This window comes from Grus americana, chromosome 12 (assembly GCF_028858705.1).
Source record: "Grus americana isolate bGruAme1 chromosome 12, bGruAme1.mat, whole genome shotgun sequence".
NCBI lineage: Eukaryota > Metazoa > Chordata > Aves > Gruiformes > Gruidae > Grus > Grus americana.
The window spans coordinates 19,199,952-19,210,303 of NC_072863.1; positions in this window are offsets into that span (position 1 = coordinate 19,199,952).

Consider the following 10,352-nt stretch of genomic DNA (forward strand, 5'->3'; position numbering starts at 1 on the left):
CATCCATAGTGTTAAATGAAAAATACGGGTTTTCAAAATACAAACCTTATGTCTCAAGACACCCGTTATTTACTCTCAGAATTAATGGAAAACTACCAGAAATAAAAACCAACCTAATGAGAATGCCTGTTCTTATTTCTTACTCTTTAGCACCTTTGGCAAAGCAGACCACTGGCTGTGCTGACAGTCCCAAATTCAGACAGCGGGAGAAAGCCAGGCAGTGCAGCAAAACCTGGATCCAACCTGAACTTGCCCAAGGTGTAGGGATGTTTGAAGGACAGCTCAGAAGAGGATAAAGGACATTAAGTGGCTCAGTCACTGATGTGACACTAAGTAAGACAGCGCGAGGTCTAAAGAAGTAAATTGTAACACGGTCTTGGTCTCCAAAGAAATTGCAGGAGTAGGAGGATAGAAGTCAACCCCTTGTGCTTCAAAGGCATGAAACTCCTACTGCTGAAATGAAGAAGGGACACTCCTGGAGTTCTTAGTAATATCTGATCCAGCAATTTTTTCAAAAGATAGAAAAGCACAGAAAACAGCAATGCAGAAACACAACAGGGTTTGAAGTCATGGCTTTATAGAATTCAATATTAATCAAGTTAAGGTAGAGCTTGCTATTAGAGACTATTGCTTTCAGGTTGCTTCTGTTGGTGTATTTATTAATTTGGGGCTTTTAAAACATTTTCTGTACAAAACAAGAGATTGATTTTAGACTTTTGAACTATACTCTGTCCTACTTTATTCACTATTTCCACTGGGCTGCACATAGGCTAAACTTGTGAGCACTCCTGAAGCTGTTTGTTCAAAATGCCAAGCGTGCTTTTGGCAATCAACACCAATAATAACGCACAAACAGGGACTCTACATTTGTAACTAAAGACACTATATACTTCTAACCCCCAGGGAACAGCCCTGCCACCAGTACCACCACAAGAGCAGCCTGTTCCCTAAGGCTCACTCTCTCTCTGCAGAGACAGGTGAATATTGTCCCCTCACACCAGTCTCATACAGTTGACAATTCCCAAAACGGGGAATTCAAATTCTCAACTGGGCATTTGTACGGCTGAAACGCCGAGAAGCCAAGACCAGGGTCATGAACCAACCATTCCAATTTCTTCCTCATTAGAAATTGGTTGCAAACATTTCTTCTTGCTTTAGCAGCACGAAGTTGGAAGTCATGAGTGAGCAGAGCAATTCCCACTGCAGCTGGATAAACCCTCCCTTCCCAATCTGTTGCAGCTGTAACAAGATATATGTGGAGAAATAATGTTGATCAAGGTGGAATAATATTTAGAGCAAAATGTCAGGTTCAGTCACAAATAGATTTGCTTGTGGAAGCAGCTGCTCCATCCATTAGAATTTTCTAATAAACTGTTATGAAGATTGACACCTTGGAAGTAATTAAGTATTAAGTATTTTTGGGTAATTACTGTAGCAATAACATAAGACGTGCTCATTTTCAGAATGAGGAATTATCTGTAGCTCCCATTGCTGTGCTCCTTTTAATAATTCATAATAGTTTTGACACAAATTATTATTTTTTATTACTCCAGCTTTTCGACTTTCCAAACAAACTAATATGAGTAAAAGAAACTGTTTACAGTCAGGGGAAATCCCAGCAGTTTAACTTTACCAGGTTATATGGGACTTCTTGGGGAAAGGAGCACACAGAGGGCAGGATGACAATGCACTGATGAACAGCAAGAGATCCATATGAAAAGCAAATAACTTTATGGCAAGAACCTGTGTAGAAGGGCAGGAAAAACAGTACAGCAACAAAATTAGCCATCAGAAAATGATTTCTTGTTAAGAGGCATGCTCCCACATTTTTTAGGATACTCAGACATTGACTCTAATGAGAAAGGCATGTTTTCGTACAATTAGTGCTAACAGCACTTGGACCACTACCCAAACCAAGCTCCCCACCTCCTCCCTTCCACTGACACCTCAACTGGGAGCTCAGTCTTGTTCCTCAAGTCTCTTGAAGGGCACAAAGTTCATCCTGGACATCCACTCACCAGGCTGCATTTGCAGAGTGAGCCATTAGGCAAACCAGCCTTGACCCACACTTACTCACACAGACAGAAACCAACAGCAGTCTCATTTGGAGCCACATGATTACAACTGCACACGGAGCCAGACTCAGGCCTGTGCGACTTCCAAATGGCATTTTATCTGGGAATTGCAAAAAAATACAGCCCCAAAATTTCAGATAGAGATGCTTGTTAATTTTGCTATAAACTGCCCGGCTAAACAGCAACAGGCTTTCTGTGAGGTAGTTGCAATAGGATCTCAACAAATGGGTGGGGTTTTTCAGTTTAGGAAAGCTTACCTGTGATCACTCTGCAGAGGAAGCGTGCCTATCCTGAAGCTATTTTTAATAGAAGAGTGACCAGGCAAGATTTCAGAGCTGTCCCCATCCTGCACGGTGTCACAATCCCGAATTCATACCAGCAGCAGTGTCCTGCACACGCCACTTGAAGTGAGGGACCCAACAGTGCCAGCCGACTGGAGCACACTGACGTTTGGACCCTACCAGGACAAGGGCAGCTGCGCTCAAAGCAACTGCTCTGCTGTTCTAAAATAACTTTTAATAATTAAAAAGTAAATAAAAATTAATACTCAACTAGACAAGAAGTCCAAAGTCTAAAAAAATTGCTACTGAATTAAAAAAAAACTAAGAAAAAAAAAAGAAATGGTCTTATTGAAAAAATTTGCTTCAATAGTTTTAAAACTACTTTAGAGTGGCTTTTTCAGTTAAATCTGGAGGTTTGTTTTGTATTATAACTTAAGTGTGAAATTATAAATGCACTTTGAACTGAAAATACATTTCAAAACACTTTTTCAAAATGGGAAACTCACTGAAACTAACAATTTTCCCATAAACAGACAGGCTTTGACAGAAAAGTGTCAGCATAAAACATACCCATCAGCTCCATTCTGAACTGTGGGACCCCTTAATGACAGGATATTTCTAATTCTCAAAACATTTCCGTGGTGCCTAACTCCCCAGGGATTCCCAGATGTCCTTCTTCACGGTCAGTTCATCGGTGTTGCTCACAGTCAGGATTTACAGCCGCTGCCCCACTCTGCCCTCCTGGCAGAGCTGCTCATCAGGAAAGCTCAGACCCCTTCTGCATAGATGGAAGTATTTGTGCTTGGGATGGATATAGTTAGACTACTTCCCACTTTGTCTTCATTTGGTCCCATCACACCAAAGACAGAAATATCTAGCCTTTACACAGCCTCTGCCCAACCCCATTAACATTTGGTTATAACAGGCACCAAAGGAGAGAATAACAGCTCCTCATTTACTTTAAAGTGTTTCCTGGTTTGTTTTTAAAACGCACCATCTGTGTTTCCACCATGATGTGTTAATGAAACACAGCTCTTGGGTTTTTTTAAGGCACAAAAGTGATTTTCAACACACTCGTAGCCAGGAAGCTGAACCCAGCAGTTGCAGCTGCGACTGTACGTACACTCACGGGAAGCTGGAGTATTGCGAGGTGACGGTGTATCCGACTGCCACCCTTCCGCCGGGATCAGCTCATCTCCACGGCTGCCAGGAGCTTTCTGGAGAAGGTTGTGCAAAACCCACCAGCAACATCCAGCCCCTTTTACAAATGGGACGTAATGAGGCCAAGGAGATTTTAGTATCCATAGATTTCAAGTAATGGCTGGATTCAAACAGCTGGAATTGAGACACACTCTCACAGATGGTTCTTATGTTTGTTTTAACCAGCAGACTGAGATAAACATTTCATCGGGATCCCAAGGCTCTAATAAAGTTGCAGTTCCCCTCAGCTCTGTTTTTATTTGCATTGCTACATGAGGTACCTTGGCATCTGCAAGACAAGACAGAAAGGTTTACAAAGTGGATCAAAGTGTAGGATTAGGGCACAAGTTGACTCTTCAGATAAACATACAAAACCTGAAACTAAACTGTGCTTTGGAGAGAAAATTGAAACTTTATTAAATCTGTTTGGTGCACTCTGCCAGTGTGTACTCGAGACAGAGACCCAAGATTTTTATCCAGCTTAAGCAAGCAGTGGAGGCAGTTAAATTCCAGACAAATTCTCTCAGACCAAAGCCTCCCAAGTGCATCTCCACATGAGATAACCCAGATTACGCTAACAAAGCGTTGGATTAACTTCTTTTTCCTCAAATGGTAATGCTGTTCAGAATAACAGCATTTAAAAAGACAAAGTCAAAAGACACTGTCTTGGCTAGCAAAAGCCCAATGTTGTGCAAAGATTACTCTTATTAAATAGCAATAGCTCCATCTGCTCAGAAATTACTTTCTTCTGGGGGAGCCAGAGGAGGAAGGAAAAAAAGGAGGAGAAGGAGGAGGAGGAAGATGAAGTGGGATGGATGCTTTAACATTTGCCTTGTTCTATTTGACTTAAGTGACATAGTTGTGCTTCTAAAGAGGTGAAAATCTGAGCCTAAAGGCTCAAGCTTGCCTTTTCCTAAGGAACAGTGCCATGAATTCCAACATTTTCTACCCATAAGGTGAGGTAGTACCAGTTATCATGGGAAAAAAGTATATAATAATGTTTCACAACTAGATCAAAAATTAAATAAACGCTGAAAAAGCAAAATATGGGATCCTGCATGGAAAGTTTTATCCCACATTAAACAAGAAACAAACCTACTACAAATGGGGAAGAAAAAAAAAGGTTGAGTTATTCCTGAAAAGGCTTTGGCCATATGTGGTGCACTATTCTCAAATTTCTTATTAGGCTGCTACAGCACTGTTCCATTTGTTAAATTATTTTATGTTAGTGAGAATGATTAGGTTTCTTGTGCAGTTATTGGGACCCGAAAGGCACCTTTATTTACCTCATTTATCATGTACAGCAGCATTCAGCTGAAGTGTAGAGGTAAACAATTTTAAATAGCAATAGTCTTTCTAAAAGGCAGTCATCTTGACCACAGGAGCTTTGGAAAAATGCAGATTTAAACTGTTCACATTACTGTTTTATCTGCATTTCAGTCTGAATTACTAACTTATCACCAAGCTCAGCAATAAAGAAACATGGAGGGAAGATATTAAATATTTATGCCTACAGTACCTTACAAGTTTTCATCAAAATATTAATTGTAAAACAAAAGCACAACTGTTCCAGCTACCAGGAGTGGGAAAGGCAATACTTAAAGTCAACCTGACAGTGCCACAGCCAATTTAATTTAGATCACTTAAAGAATTGTTAGCTAAAATTAAATTTGGGGAAGAAAATACTCTGAAAATATATATTGAAAATATTTGTCAGTCACTCTGAAATCAGAATCTGCTAGAACTGTTAAACTGTTTGCACGTTGAAGGATGAAAGTCAACTAGAGACATATCTCCCTACCTGGACTCCCCAGTGTTATGCTGAATTACTGTCACAATTTGCCTCAAAATTCAACTCCAGTGATATCCACTCAGTGCGGGCTGCACTCACAGGGCTGGGTGTACCTCAAACACCTGGGTGCACAAAATCCAGGTGGAAGCATCTGGCATGATCTCCAGCTGTGCTCCAGGCAGGACAAGGGGTATCTGGCACAGACCTCCACTCGCTCTCGGCAGCGGCACAGCCAGCAGCTCCTGCCAATGGTCATCCCTGTGGATGAATTAACAATCAGTAAAGATGACAAAAACCCAACCTCTCTTTGCATTCCATCTCTCCAACCATCACAGTTACCCCTCACACTGTGCTCAGGGCAAATCTCCACCAGCAAGTAGCTGAGGTTGCACAAGGAGTTGGGAGAGGACACAGCTGGGACAGCTGACCCCAGCTGACCGAAGGGATAGTCCATACCATACGATGTCACGCTCAGCATATAAAGCCGGGGGAAGGAGGGAGACCTTCAGAGTGATGGTGTTTGTCTTCCCAAGTCACCATTACACATGATGGAGCCCTGCTTTCCTGGAGATGGCCGAACACCTGCCTGCCAGTGGGAAGCGATGAATGAATTCCTTGTTTTGGTTTGCTTGCGTGCGCAGCTTTTGCTTTACCTATTAAACTGCCTTGATCTCAGCCCACGAGTTTTCTCACTTTTACTCTGCTGATTCTCTCCTCCATCCCACAGGGGAGGGAGTGAACAAGCAGCTGAGTGGTGCTCAGTTGCCAGCTGAGGTTAAGCCACAACAACATGCAACAAGCCATCAGCAAAACAACACTCAAGCCCTTTTAAATGTCAGCAACACTTAGCATTGAATATAGATTTCTTTGTTACTAATGAGTAAACATTACAGAAAATGCTAAAAAAAGTTAAATAACCTTTAGCATTATATTAGTTTTAAAATAAATATATCAAAACATGTTTGGGGCATATATTAGAGAGTTCGTTCTGAGACAAGGAATATTAGCTCTGGGGTGCTGGGTCATTCTTTAGAAATTATTATGTACAGATTTAGGCATCAGAAACAACAGTAACACTCCAGGGAGAAATCAGGTATCACACACAAAGCCCATGTAGTTGGGGAGATTTCTGTTAGCTACTGCTTTATAATGACTTGTGTGCCCAAGAAGGGGAGACAGCAGAGACCAGGGTAGTGGGGACAAAGCACAAGGAAACCCGAATGCTTCCTGGATGAACACCAACACCTACTTAGAGGTTTTTTTTGGTTTTGCTAAAAGGGACTTAAAAAAATGCACAAGTGAGAGAGAAAATGTCTGTCTCCCACTGTTCAGCTCCCGCCATGATTAATAAAATGGAACCTTATGCGTTCTTTTTAAATAAAAAAGTGCATCAAAAATAAATGAGCCCTTTCATCAAATTCTACTAAGGGAAACAACCCACACAACTCCATATTTGACCAGCTGCTGACATCAGAAAGGGTAGCAGTAGACTGCCAGGCAGTACGCTCCATGTTCTTCTCTGCTTATTCACACCTGGAACAGCAGAGATCCAAAGGCCATGGGTGCAATTTTTGAGTCATTGCCCATCAGCCAGCTTGCCTCTCCTGCAGTATGTTGAAAGGGTAAAAAAAAAAAGTTGTACTTGTAAAAAGGAGATTTTCATAAACCACATCTTCCGCTGACAAAACAAAAAGCAGTGAAAAACCAGTGAAAGGACTACCTAAAACCAGTGATTCATTGTCTACAATTGCTCCTATTAAAGAACACATGCAGAAGGGAGGAAGCAACATTCTTTCTAGATACACTCTTCCAGTACTTTGGAATGAGATTTCTTCATGGTTATTTTATAGTCATGATTATTCTGAACAATTAGTCCTATTTAATCATTCTGTGTGTCTTCCTGTTTATCCTCCACTAACAGTTTTGAGCCCCGTTGTCCAGTTTTACTCAAATAACACGAAGGGTTTGAACCCAAGTGGCTGTGAAGAGAGGGACTCTGATAGCTTCATCAAGGGTACCATGGACTTTGCCTTTCAGACACCAGAAAAATCCACACAAGGGAGAGACATTAGAGATATCCAAACTGCAGGAGAAAAGATCTTCAAGTTTACATATATACAGGGGAAATTCAAGCACAAAATACAAATTTACAGAAAACAAGGCTGTGTGAATACAGCTGTTTATGGAAAATATTGGTTATAGCAGTGAAAGCCCCATTTTAGACTCAGTTAAGAAGTCCCCAAGTGCTTTCCTGATTTAGTTTGGGGCAGATCTAGACAAGCTATGCCACCAGAGAGACTGCCCAGCATAAAGACATTAGGTTAGTGAATTGCAATAGGTCAGCACACAGGGGGGTACAGGCGAGTGTCTCCTAGTGTCAGCCAGGTCCAAGGCTTTGTGACAGACTTGAAAGCAGGGAGCAGAAGCAAACAGCAAATTAATTCACTGTGATTCTCTGCAGCTTCGCACACATACACAGACGTACTGACGCATTAGCCCAAGTCTCTACAGCCTGGCCTGGGAATGATGTTTATAGCAAAGTGGGTATTGCTTTGTACCAGCCACAGCAGGGACTGCAGCTCTTCATCATGCCATTTTCTTAAAGGTGGTCTGTTCAATCAGAGAATGTCTTTTGCGGTAAGTCACAATTATTTTTTTATAGGAAATAAAAGCTTAGTGCAATCTGAAAGAAATAAAGCTGGTCTTTGCCAAAAGAGCTTATTACAAAGGCAACCTCTGTGGGTGAGGAGGAGAGAAAGGGAGAGATGCCAGCTAAAATGGGCTGAAGAGGAAAAAAAAAATATCAAAGAATAGTTGGGATAAATGAAGTGCAACCTCTACTTCACAGAGATTAAATTATTAATTACTCCTGAAGAAAGCCCTATGTTTACCTCACACGTGTTCAATGCCTTAACAACAGCCGCCATCAGTGCTGCATTATAACAGCACAGCACACACTTAGCTGGAGCTCAGGCTTATCGCATTACAGTGGATTTTAAATACTGCTGCTCCTCAAAGGCAATGATATGGGGTCAAGAACATAATACCCATTGCAGAGAAATCTAATTCCAAAGCTGGGAAAGTCTCTTCCTACCCCAAAATGGCTTTAGGTATTGAAATGAATCCCGTATTACAGCTCAGCTTTGGTCAAAGTAGAAATTCTGACAGATTTATTACTACCTTATCAAGTGACTTCATGGTTTCAAAAAATACATATATTCTTCTAAAATCCATTTATCCAGACAGAATTCAATAGTTACATGAAGTATGCTCATTTAATTGAAATTTGCTCCTAGCATGTGACTCTAGGGCTCTCTCCATCTGCAGCACCCCATTGACGCGTGCGTCCTTTTATTCCTGCTGCCTATCTTCCGCATTCACAGGCCCACTTAAAATCATGTTCAGGCACTTTCCTTTATGCCTTTACATTCTCAGAAAATTGCTTTTTAACTTGGGTCAGCTTCAATTTTAACTTTATTTTTTAGGAAATGTTTTTAATCTGCAGCAGCCCAGCATTCATATACCTCATTTTACAGTGCTGCTCTTGAAGGAATGAAGGAAGTGGCCGAGGCCTCATCACCCCAGAGCAGCCGGCCACGTTCATCGAACATGCTGTGAGGCTCTAGGGGAGACAGGGCAAATAGGTGGTAATTTCAGCTCAAGCACTCCTCAGCCTCCAGTGTGAGGCACAAATACTTCTTGGTAATGCTGGATTTTAGGACGTGCTCTCCAGCACATGCATGTCCATAGGCCCATTGGACCAGTTACTATCTCAAAGGATTTTACTTATACGAACTTGCTGATGAATGAAGAAAGCTAAAAGCCCATCCAAGAACTAAGGACATCCCTGGAGAAGGGTAAGGAGAAATCATCACTCAGTTAAAAGCTTTCAGTTGCACTAGTACACATCTGAAATAACTTGTTCAATTCGGGTCACCTCAAAACAAGCTGATGAGATGTCACGGGAGTCTCAGGTGAGCAAGGAGTCCACACAGCAGCTTTACGTGATGCCCCTCCAGCCACAGGTGAGATGGCATCGGGGCTCTGGGAGCACTCACAGACAGCACAGGGTGGGGGGGGAAGAGAAGGGTCTGGCAGAAGGGAAAACAGAAGGGAAAAGTTAAGAGAACTAGGACTGAAGTTTTAAGTCACTAACTACTGTACTGCACATCTCAGCCCATTATCCTACTCCAAAGTTTGCTGTAAGATGCATTAGTGTTTACAATACACTTCTTGGCAAGGGGTACAGCAGGACCATTACAGAAAGAATAATGTTTGATTTGGAGTAGCTACCTGCCGTCCCCACTCCTCTTAGCACAATACGCCGGCAGAGATTACGTCCACCTTTTAACAGAATATATTTAACATGGCTTGCTCTGTGCTAGCGACAGAGAAGAAAGGAGTCCAGAAGTGGGAACAGGAGAGCAGCTGGGGTTCCCAATCACCTACTCTAATATACTTCCAATAAACATTTCATATCAGGATCCAACAGACAGTGCTCCTCTTTGTTTCAGACTCATAACAAGCAGGTATTTATTGCAAAGAAATAACACAGAATAAGCACGGATACTAAGAAACCAGTGTTGCATTTAAATGAAGGAAGACTCCAAACATAAAAACAAAGCTTTGACTAAAAGCACATTACAAAAGAAAATCCTGACAGTTGTACAAATGATTGAATGTAACTGATTCAAGGATGTAGGCTACAGACTGAATTTCTAAAAGTTAAATATGAAGCTTTTTAAATACATATCGTACTGGTTTTGGTTCTCGTAATATATTATTAATGTAGAGGAGCCGATGCTTCGTATTTCTTTTTGTACACTTCCAATCACAGTGCCAAGTGCACTTATCTGAAGGACATTATTTTAATGAAGTCATTTCTGCCCTTAAAAATTAATATGTCAGAGCAGTTAAAGTCTAGTGACTGTAACCAAACCAAATAATGTATAATGGAGAAATGTAATGAGAAAAAAATACAGCCTGAAGTCAAGGTTAAGTAGT